General features: G+C 43.3%; 1 non-coding gene across 1 annotated transcript; it reads right to left on the bottom strand.

Moving 5' to 3' along the window:
* Positions 1–7,881: 7,881 nt before the first annotated feature.
* Positions 7,882–7,988, bottom strand: LOC131222340 (small nucleolar RNA R71). Its single transcript, XR_009160003.1, has one exon. It is a non-coding gene; the product is annotated as a small nucleolar RNA R71 (small nucleolar RNA).
* Between the last annotated feature and the right edge of the window lie 3,185 nt (positions 7,989–11,173).

Below are 11,173 nucleotides of genomic sequence, written 5' to 3'. Positions count from 1 at the left end.
GCTTGTGAATCGTCTTCTTAGATAGCAGATCGCTTGCTCCTTTCTTCCTGTAACGTCGTGTTGGCCAAGAACGCATTCGATTACTTCTGCCGCGACGGAGATATATAGCAGTAATGGCCTACTTGGAATAGGTGGCATGAGCATTGGAGGATTTAGCAGGTACTTTTTGATCTTGTTGAAGGCCACCCGACAATCGTCATTTCATTCCTTTGGAGAGTTCTTCTGCAGAAGCTTAAATATGGGCTCACAGACCGGGGTGAGCTATGCGATGAATCGACTGATATACTAGATCCGCCTGAGGAAGCCTCGAATTTCTTTTTCAGTCTTGGGTGGTGGAATTTCAATGATTGCCTTGGTCTTAATTTCATCCACCCGAATACCGTTTCTGCTGACAATAAAGCCTAACAGCTTGCCTCCCGTCACACTGAAGACACATTTTTGTAGATTGAGTCGGAGCTTAAACTTTTCTAGTCTGTCGAAAAGGTTCTTGAGATCTTCAAAGTATCCTTCAATCGTGCGAGACTTGACGATCATGTCATCCATATAGACTTCCATTTCCTTATTTATCATGTCATGGAACAAGGCAGTCATGGCTCGCTGATATGTAGCTCCTGCATTCTTTAGCCCGAAGGGCATGACCCGATAGGAGAAAGTTCCCCACGGTGTGATGAAGTCTTCTCTTGATCTTCGATGGCCATCTTGATCTAGTTGTAACCGGAGAAACCATCTATGAAGGAGAAGATCTTGTGTCCTGCAGTATTATCTACCAGCGTGTCGATGTGGGGTAGAGGAAAGTCATCTTTAGGGCTTGCTTTGTTGAGGTCCCTGAAGTTGATGCACATCCTGACTTTTCAGTCCTTCTTTGAAACTAGTACGATATCTGTGAGCCATTCTGGGTAGTTGGAGACTACCAGGAATCCCGCGCTGTATTACTTGATGACTTCATCGCGGACTTTCAGGGCCCATTCTGGCTTCATTCTCCGTAGTTTCTGCTTGATAGGCTTCATGTCAGGCTTTGTTGGCAAATGGTGCACCACCAGATCTTCATCGAGCCCTGGCATGTCTTCATAAGAGAAAGCAAACTTAGACAACCTCAGTTTCAAAAATTTCGTCATCCTCTGCTTGTGTTCCGGAGAGAGTGATCTTCTGATGCGCACCTCTATGGGGAGTTCCGCTGATCCCAAGTTCACAATTTTGAAATCGTCTACTACAACATTGGCCTTTGTTTCAAACTTTTTGAGAGAATCCTCGAAGTCATGAGCGGTATCATCATTTCCCTCATCCGGGGCTTCATCCAAACCCATGAGTTCGAAGTCCAATTCTAGATCGAAATCATATGAGTCGACCTCAAACTCCCACGTTGCATCTGAGGAGTTTGGCACAACGATTTTTGAAAGTTTTTTTTTATTGTTTTGGTATTTTGAAATTTTTTTGATGTTTTGTGGTTTTGAGGAATATTTGATTTTTTTGTGTTTTTGGGCATATGTGATGTTTTTGTGTTTTAAAATTTTTTTAATTTTTTTGTACCGCCATGGGGTCCCGAACAAGACGGTGTTGTGAACCATGATGGATCATGTCCTAGTTCGGGGTACTAACTACTATTTACATTGTATTTTTTTTGGGACTGGCATCTGTGTCTGGCCTACCGGGTGATTCGATTGTTAGGGGGATGGCTGACCAGCGAGGTTCTTTCCTCCTTTCGATTCTGCTGTTCTGTCCTGTTTGTTCCTGTGGGTCATCTGTCCTGATGACCATGATGTCTGTTGGGCTGGGCTCAGAGTCGGAATTTGATTCAATTTCTTCGGCAGCATTTGGAGCTCTTCCGGCTCTCTAGGTTCATCTTGTGATGGGATCTTGATATCCGTCCAGTCAAGTGAAGGCCACTTCCCTTTGTCGTTCCAGTGGATGGGTTGCTTCTGCCCCTTGTGCTGCTGAGCTGGTGGTGGGGATTGTCCCCTTGACTGTGGGTGGGGGTGGGTGTCTCCGTGTTCTTGCTTACGTCTCCTTCAAGGGACACCCCTGATTCTGGGTCCTTTGTGAGTGGATCCTTTTCCATGCCCCTAGCCCCATGTGGTGGGTCTGAGGGTTCTGCCCTTGGCATCAGATGTGCTTTTGATGCCCTGAGGATCCTATCCCACCTTATCGATGGCCAGACGGACTCCTGATTGGAATGTTTTGAGAGTTTGAGTCGCTAGAGGTGGTTCTCAAGGGAAATCATCGTGTCTCCACAAACTATCCCAGCCTTGACGAATTTGATGGGTGTGCACCTAAACAATTGACCCTTTTTGGGTCTTTCTTCTTGATCTTTTGATGTCGGCTGATATCCCAGTCCCTATCTCTGCACATTGGCACGTGCTGGCTTTATCACCATACTTTTTTCATGGAACTCAGTACGATAGTTCAGGATTAATCCCTTAGCAGGGGGAATGACATATTCAGTAGCAAGAGGTCGTGGATTGGCGATTGCATTCACATTTTCGAATTCGAAGTTGTGATAAGATATGTCACCTTCTACATGCTGAATGTCAATCACCGGGATGTTCGTTTCTGGGATATTGACTGTCACTGGTAAGATGGTTTCTAGCTCGGCCAATACTGCAATGATTAGATTTCCCAAGGGGAATTTAACCCTTTGATGGAGAGTAGATGGGATGGCTCCAACAGCATGGAGCCATGGCTACCCCAACAGAAGGTTAAATGAGGCAGGAATGTCAATGACCTGAAACGTGACAAGGGTGATGTCTGGTCTAATTTACAATTCAAGGTCAATTTCTGCCTCAACCTGTCTTCGAGAGTTATTGAAGGCTCTAGCGCTCATGGTACTAGGTTTAAAAGAAGATGGTTCTATCCCTAAATGTTTGGCAGTCCTTAAAGGGAAAACGTTAGGGCTGGATCCATTGTTAATGAGCACGAGTGGGACCTTGAAATTTTTATGACGGGCAACTATGTTCAATGAATGCCCATGTTTGCGACCTTTAGGTGGCAATTCTTCATCAGAGAAAGTGATGGCATGTGGTGCAAAGAGTTGTCCAATCATATTTGCCACAATTTCGGGAGGTACGTCAGGAGAGATATGGGCATCATTCAATGTTTTCGCAAAGATTTCTCTATGCGATCTTGACGTGCATAGAAGTTCCCAGATGGATATTTGAATGGGAATAGATTTGAGTTGGGTTGCTATGTCATAAGCAGCATCAGTTTTGCAAGTGGTTCCTGATAGAATTCCCCGGGTCTCTTTTGGGCTCTGGTTATCTCTCCTGAAATACCTCCCGCTATTACCCACTTCAGCGCATTCTGGGTAATGCCATGGGACTGCTTTCGGGTTGTAGGAGGGAACCGCTCTTCCTTCTAGATATATCACTGGTTCTTGATGCTAAGAGGTTGTAGCTGGAATCATTTGTGAGAGCCCTGATAATTTCTATTAAGGTGCTACCAAGTCTTGACCAGTTTTGGCAATGAAAATTTTCTCCCTCTTTTAAGGTGTGGGAGGGATCCTCTGGGCATGTGCCAATTGGTGAGGCATTAGGAAACTTGGTTCTTGATTCGGGGGCACCCCTTGTAAAGTTAGCAGGGTTAGATCAGGGAGGCCTATTGAAAGAATGACAGGTTCAGAACTTGAGCTTTCTGGGTTTGCCGAATTTGGGGCTGGACGTGTCCCTTGGGGAATACGGTGTTGAGGATATGACTTGGTGGATGCTGGGGGTGCCTCTTACGAGATGAGAGGCTGAGTTGTTGGTGTTGCTTCAAGGAATATGAGAGGATGTGTTATGGGTGCTCTTTTAAGGAATACCTATGGTCCGGGTGATGGCGCCTGTTGGTATCTCCATATCCGATTTGCTGTATCAGGTATGATTGCTTATATGGAATGATGTGGAGAGGAGTATATGGGTTGCCCTCCTTTAATATGGTTGACAGTTGAGGTGCTAGGTGCGCTGGGTCCTGCTTGATACGATGGCAGGGGATTTTGGAGAATGTTGGCCTGAGCTTATTGTTGGCCTCTGGGGTGATGACGATCTTCTGGCTTTCGATTAAATCTTGGATCACATGCTTCAAAGCGAAACATCAATCCGTTAGGTGGCCAGGAGCCTGGTGATATGCACAATACTGATTTTCGTTGAAACCGGGTGACAAGGGATTAGGTGGGAGTCGAGGCTGGAGTGGTGTAAGAAGTTGCTTTTGTATTAACATTATCAGAACCTGATTATATGTTTGTGCTAAAGGGGTGAACTTCCTTCCTAACATTGCCTGTTTGTAAGGGCCTTTCGCATTCTCCCTAGGCTGTTGCCATTATTGTTGAGGCGGTTGTGCCTGATATCCCTGTTGGGTTTGCTGTGGTTGGTACTGCCTATTTGATTGTTGCTGGTATTACCTATCTCGCTGGGGCTCTGGTTGCGGAGTGTACTGGTTGCCTTGAGTGTTGGCTACGATGTTGTTAACTTCCGTAGTGCGCTGCGTGGGAGCAGTGCCGTTTCCATTCCATATCCCACAAGTTTCCCCTCGACTTTGTTTCTTTTGATTTTGGGGGTCTGATGTGGCCATGGGAAAAAGGTTCCAGCTCTGATCCCGGCTTCCACTTGTTCTCCAGCCTGGATGAGTTAAGATAAGTTTACGTAGGGGTATGAGATCAGGTATCTTGAAATGCTGGGATTTGTGGAATGTACAATCATGGATATCTGTTCTTCGTCATCGATGAGATTTCTCATTCGGGCTGCTATGGCCCACCATCGTCCCACGTATGCTGACAATGATTTGTCACTTTTTTATCTCAAGGCAGCCATGTCAGATCTTCTTGGAGCAATATTCAGGTTGTATGAGAACCTGTCTATGAATGCCTGAGAGAGTTTTTCCCAGGTTCTGATTTGATGGTTGCCTAGCGAGGTGTACCGATTCAAAGCGTCACCTTTAAGGGACTTCTGGAAGAGCCGTATCAAGGATCCATCATTCTCTGTTATCGCATTAAGTTCCCCACAAAATGCTTTTAAGTGTGCTATAGGGCACCCACTATCGTCATACCTTTTGAACTTTGGTACCTCGAAGTTTGGAGGTACTCGGGCGTGTGGGAAGGGACAAAGGTCCTTGAATTTAGTGGATGGGTGGTCCACTCCTTGCTATCTCTGGAGCTGATTTTGCACCATTTGTAACTGCTCTCATAATTCCTCAATTTTTGATTTGCCTTACTATGGATATCTTGGCCCTCGCTGTAGAGCTTGTGCTGCTTCCTCATCGTATGGATCGAGAATGGGGGTTGTTGGAAAGATGGTGGACTCCCAGTGGCGGGAGATAGCTGGAATTGAACGTCGCTCCCTTTCGGAGGAGGGTGTGATGTTCGGAAATGGCTCCCGCCTGGGGTATCTGCCAATTTTGGAATATTACTCTCGTTAAGGGGAGTAAATTGGACTCGAAATTGGCCCCATTCATGGGCATCCGCTAGTTCTTGTCTTTGGTTCCCGTTAGGGGGAACTTGTGTTATAACCTGATTATTGTGATGTATCGAGTAGAGAAGTGTGGGAGGGTTACTCTCGCTTGCTGGTTGCTGTTGATCTTGTACTGACTCTTTTGGAAGAGGGAGAACAAGATTTGCTGGAGGAATGAGAGAAAAGGCAAAAGGGGTTTGAGGGAGTAAGCTGTTTTGTACACTAGGCTGAGTTGCCTGTGTATTTGATGTGGCACTTGGCACTAAGCGAAGTAGTAGTTCTTGCATCGTTCAAAGTAGTAGCTATTGCGTGGTTGTATTGGCTTGTGGGTTTGCTGGAGCCACTGGTGGTAGTAGTGCGGGTGTTGGTGTAGGTGCAGGTGCTAATGTTTCGGGTGCTAGCTGAGCTGCGGCTCTTCATCATGGGTAGCTTGAGAGGTCATGGCTGCATGGGATCGGGTGGTCATGGTTCGAATCTATGCCCAAGAGAATGCAAGCCAAAGATATTTTTTTTTGTGAATGCAGTGATAAATGTCCCTTGAGATTAGAATACCACACACTTTCGATTCGGGTCTCAGCTAGTACGAGCTAGACGTCCCCAGTGGAGTCGCCATTCTGTAGACACTGGAAATCGATGCCCATGCTGATTTATATGTTATGGAGTAGTGGTGGTAGGGGTGATTTATGAATGTTGGATGTTGTAGTCGCCACTAGCCGAATAATCTTAGAATCCTGCTATCGGTTAGAACTGCGAAATAATCAAGACTGGAGAAATCTGATGATTTTGCTTCCTTAGGTTGACTCCTAGTTTGCGATCCGAAATTCTGGGTAAGGGACCTCAGTTACAAAGAGAGAAGGGGTTAGACACCCTCTCTGCTCGTACAAATGTATGGTCTCTACTTAGTGTGATAAAATAATCTCAAGGGATGATGATGCTGTGGTCATGATGGGACTAGTCACACGTGGATTTTTGATGTGGTAAGATCCGAGATTTCGGCAGGTCACGGAGCATACATCTAACAATGTGTCTAGAAGGCGGATGTGATGATGCTTATGTAAAAAGGTAAAGAAAAAGTGGACTAGATCATCTAGGAATTTCTGATGTGATAGGATCCGATGTATGGCAAGTCATAAAGCATACATTCATTAGAGATCTAGAATAGCAGGGGGGTTGGGAAGGAAATAGATGTCATGATGAATGCTTGAATGGATATTTAGCTTGATCTTCGAGTAGGCTAGGACATAGACCAAACCATGATCAAACTGGACTAGGTTAGATGGGTCGGAGAAGTCAAGAGGAAGGGCTAAAGGGGGTGGCTTGAAAAATCAGAACTTTAAAGGCTTGGTAGCTCCTTCCCTTTCCTTCACTCTTTTCCTTACTCTCTTTCTCTCTCACTCTCTTAAGCTTGGAAGCGGCTTCATTTTTAGGTGTGTTGAAATGAGAAGAGGAGAGGGCTATTTATAGCCTTCTCCGATGGTTCTATGGTAATTTTTGGGTTTAGAGGGGTAAAATCTGATGTGGCAAGTGGTGATTGGTTGAGGGGAGAGAGACGCCACGTGGCGTGCTCCCATTGGTTAATGGGGTTGGTAAAAGGGTAAAAAAGCTCAGATTGGGGGGTAATTCTAGGAGACAGTTGACTTTCGGGTGCTGGGATAGCTGTCCCCAGATGTTTACACGTGGGTTGCGAGCGAAGGTACTCCGACTACCTCTCGGGCTGCGCTCGGGCCAGGCTTGAGCGTGTGGGCTTTGTTTGATGCGCTAGTTTGTCGGATGGTCTCCTCTTAGGGTTTTTGTAGCTCAGATAGGTGGGCTTAGGTTTGGGTAAAGGATTCTAGTCTGGATATATGGTATAGGAGGGGACTATATGCTGACTGAATGATTTGGATTATGATTTCTGGTTGCGGATTTTGAGGTTTTAGGTCAGGGATTAAGGTTTAGGTTGGGATTAGGGTTTGGTTTGGGATACGATCATGATTCCTGGATTGTCTTAGCCTTCTTAAGAAGTTAACCTAGGTGGGGTGTCTACAGATGGCTGCAAATCAACCTACAAATCAACCTCAACCTCTAGTTGAAGAAATTCAGGATGAGAATAAAGTGCACAATGCACCCCCGCCTCGTACTTTACAAGATTTCTTACAACCAGCCGAGGTGAGTATACCTTCCGGTATGATTTTTCCAGAAAATACAGGAAATTTGGATATTAAGCCAGGGGTGATCCAACTCCTTCCAAAGTTCCGTGGACTTGAATCTAAAAGTCCATACTACACATGAAAGAGTTTGATGAGATAATAACTACTTTATACTTTCCTAATGTGTTTAAGGACATGATCAGGCAGAAACTCTTTCTCTTCTCCTTAAAAGAAAAGGCTAAGCATGGTTGCATTCACTACGTTCATGATCCATTGGCAGATGGAACGACATGATAAGGGAGTTCATAAAGAAATTCTTCCCATACCATAAGACAAACACCATCAGAAAGTCAATCATGAACTTCATCCAAAAGGAAGATGAGACATTCTTCCAATGTTGGGAGCGGTTCAAGGATCTTGTCAGTTCATGCCCACAACATGGCTTTGAAATGTGGTGCATAACAAATTTTTTCACGATGGACTGACATTTTTCATGTGCCAATTGGTCAAGACAATGTGCAATGGAGAATTCATGAACAAAGATGTTGATGATGTGTGGAATTACTTTGACAAACTTGCTGAAAACGCACAATCATGGGACATCTCATCAAGACCTAGTACCTCTTCTAAGCCTACTTAATCAAAGGAGAGGGGTGGAATATATATTGAAAGTGAAAGATGATATCAATGCTAAAGCGGCTAATCTCACAAGAAAAATTGAGGCCATGAAACTCAAGAAGGATAAGGCTAAGGAAGTTGTTTGTGGTATTTGTGCTTGCAACATTTATACAATTGAAAATTGTCCAATAATACCTGTTTTTCAAGAAATATTGAATGAGCAATAAAATGCTATGAACAACTACCAAAGGCATTTCAAACGACCCACTTCAAACACATATAATTTAAGTTGGAGAAATCATCCAAACTTCAGTTGGAGGAATGGACAAATTAATACTCCTTAAGGAATCCCTAACCAATTCTTGAATCAAGGAAAACCTCAAGAGGAATCGGTTCAAAATCCCACACAAACTTAAGAGCTTATCCAACAAAGTACTCTCCAAGCCTTACAAGAACTTATAAAGGCTATACAAAAGATAGAATCACACGTTGCGGTTATGGAGAAAGGGATCCTTCCAGTTCAAACTCTCCCTAATCCTAAACGGCAATACGAAATTAGTGACTCAAGCTCTTCAAATCAAATAGAGTAAGCCAAGTCTATCACCACTCTTAGGAGTGAAAAAATAATTGACAAAACTATTCTGGTAAGGGCTAAAAAGTCTAAGGACTCGGAAGAAGACGTTAATGATAGGCCTAGCATTGCTCCACGTGGGTTAGAACTAGAACTTCAAAGCAATATAATTGCTTGATTCCCCCAGCGTTTGATTGCACCAAAACCTCTAGCTAACTTATAGGATATTTTAGAGGTGTTGAAACAAGTGAATGTTAACATCCCTCTTCTGGATGTTGTGAAATAAATTTCTTCATATGCCAAATTTCTGAAAGACTTATGCAGAACCAAGAGGCGGCAAAGTATTAAAAAAAAAATTTCTTAATGAAAAAAGTGGGTGCCATCCTCAAGCAAAATGTACCACAAAAATATAACGATCCTGGTAGCCCAACTATCACTTGTAAAATTGAGAATCACTAAATTGAGAACGCACTTCTTGACTTGGAGGCGAGCATAAATCTGATCCCTTACTCAGTCTATGAACAACTGGGTTTTGGTGAATTAAAACCCACATGGACCACGTAACAACTTGCTGATCACTTAGTTCGTGTACCAAGAAGGATGATAGAGGATATATTGGTCCAAGTTGATAAATTCTACTATTTAGTAGATTTTATCATCCTGGATAGTTAGCCCATCGCAGATATGAGCACTCAAATTCCTGTCATACTTGGTCGCCCGTTCCTTACTACATCCAATCCTATCATCAATTATAGGAATGAGGTCATGAATTTGTCTTTTGAAAATATGACGTTGGAGCTCAATATCTTCTTCAACATGAGCAGACAGGTAGAGGATGATGATGAGGCCCATGACATTAATATGATAGAATCTTTCATGGAAGATAGAGCTCTGATGACCTTATCCTTTGAGCCTCTGGAGACATGCTTGGCACACTCCCCCAATTTGGATGATGACATGATTAGGGAGATGGATGTCATGCGCGATACTACACCGGTACTTGAAGTTAATCGGTGGAGGCCACAATTTGAGAAATTGCCCCAAACCAACGTAGTACCTCTACCGTCTAGCCTCAAAGTACCGAAGCTTGACCTAAAACCTTTACCCGCTGATCTTAAATATGCCTACTTAGGTTAAAATGAGACATACCCAGCGGTGATTTCTTCCCACCTTGACAAGAGAAGGAGAGCATGCATATGCTACTCTCATTGAACATAAAAGAGCCATTGGATGGTTGATTGCGGATCTCAAGGGAATCGATCATTTGATTTGTACTCACCACATTCATCTTGAGGATAATGCGAAAACCTCTCGACAACCACAACATCGACTCAATCCAAATATGAAAGAAGTGGTTAAAGGAGAGGTACTAAAATTGTTAGATGTAGCTATTATATACCTTATATCTGATAGTTAATGGGTGAGTCCAACTCAGGTGGTTCCTAAGAAATTCAGAATCACCAAAGTAGCTAATGCCAACAATGAACTCGTGCTAACTAGAGTTACTATTGGTTGGAGAATGTGCATTGACTATAGAAAATTGAATACCGTCATGACGTAAGACCACTTCCCTTGCTCTTCATTGACCAAATCTTAGAAAGGTTAGCTGGTCATTCTTATTACTGCTTCCGTGATGGGTATTCGGGTTCATATGTCCCTATAGCACGTTTGCTTATCGAAAAATTCCATTTGGACTGTGTAATGCCCTTGTCACATTTTAGCGATGCATGTTAAGTATTTTTTCTGACATGGTAGGGGAATATTTAGAGGTTTTCATAAACGACTTCTCTGTTTTTAGTCCATCCTTCAACCAGTGCTCAAAAAATCTTAAATGTGTGTTGCAGCGATGTGAGGAGCAGAATTTGGTTTTGAATTGGGAGAAATCTCATTTCATGGTTCCCAAGGAAATTGTTCTTGGACATATAATTTAATCTAAGGGAATTGATGTGGACAAGGCCAAAATCGATCTAATCTCTAACCTATCACCTCCCAAAAGCATATGCGACGTGTGATCCTTCTTAGGACATGCAAATTTTACAGATGATTCATAAAAGACTTTAGTCACCTCTCTCATCCTTTATGTAATCTACTTCAAAAGGATGTACTATATGAGTGGACTGAACAATGTCAGGAAGCTTTTACTAAGATAAGGGCATGTTAACTACCGCACCTATTATGCAACCACCCGATTGGAGCATCCCTTTTGAAATTATGTACGACACGTCTGACTATGCTATTAGGGTAGTGTTAGGCCAGAGAAAAGAGAAGAAGCCTTACATTATTCATTATGCAAATAGAACTCTAAAATCTGCGCAAATGAACTACTCTACTACAGAAAAGGAACTCTTAGCCGTAGTGTTCGCTTTATGCAAATTTAGGTCTTATTTAATCGGATCTAAGATCATCATTTACACTGATCATGTGACACTGAAATATCTTCT

The sequence above is a fragment of the Magnolia sinica genome, chromosome 1 (genome assembly GCF_029962835.1).
Source record: "Magnolia sinica isolate HGM2019 chromosome 1, MsV1, whole genome shotgun sequence".
In the NCBI taxonomy this organism is placed as follows: Eukaryota; Viridiplantae; Streptophyta; class Magnoliopsida; order Magnoliales; family Magnoliaceae; genus Magnolia; species Magnolia sinica.
Note: the sequence above shows the minus strand (reverse complement) of the source record. Positions and strands in the feature narration are given on the sequence as shown.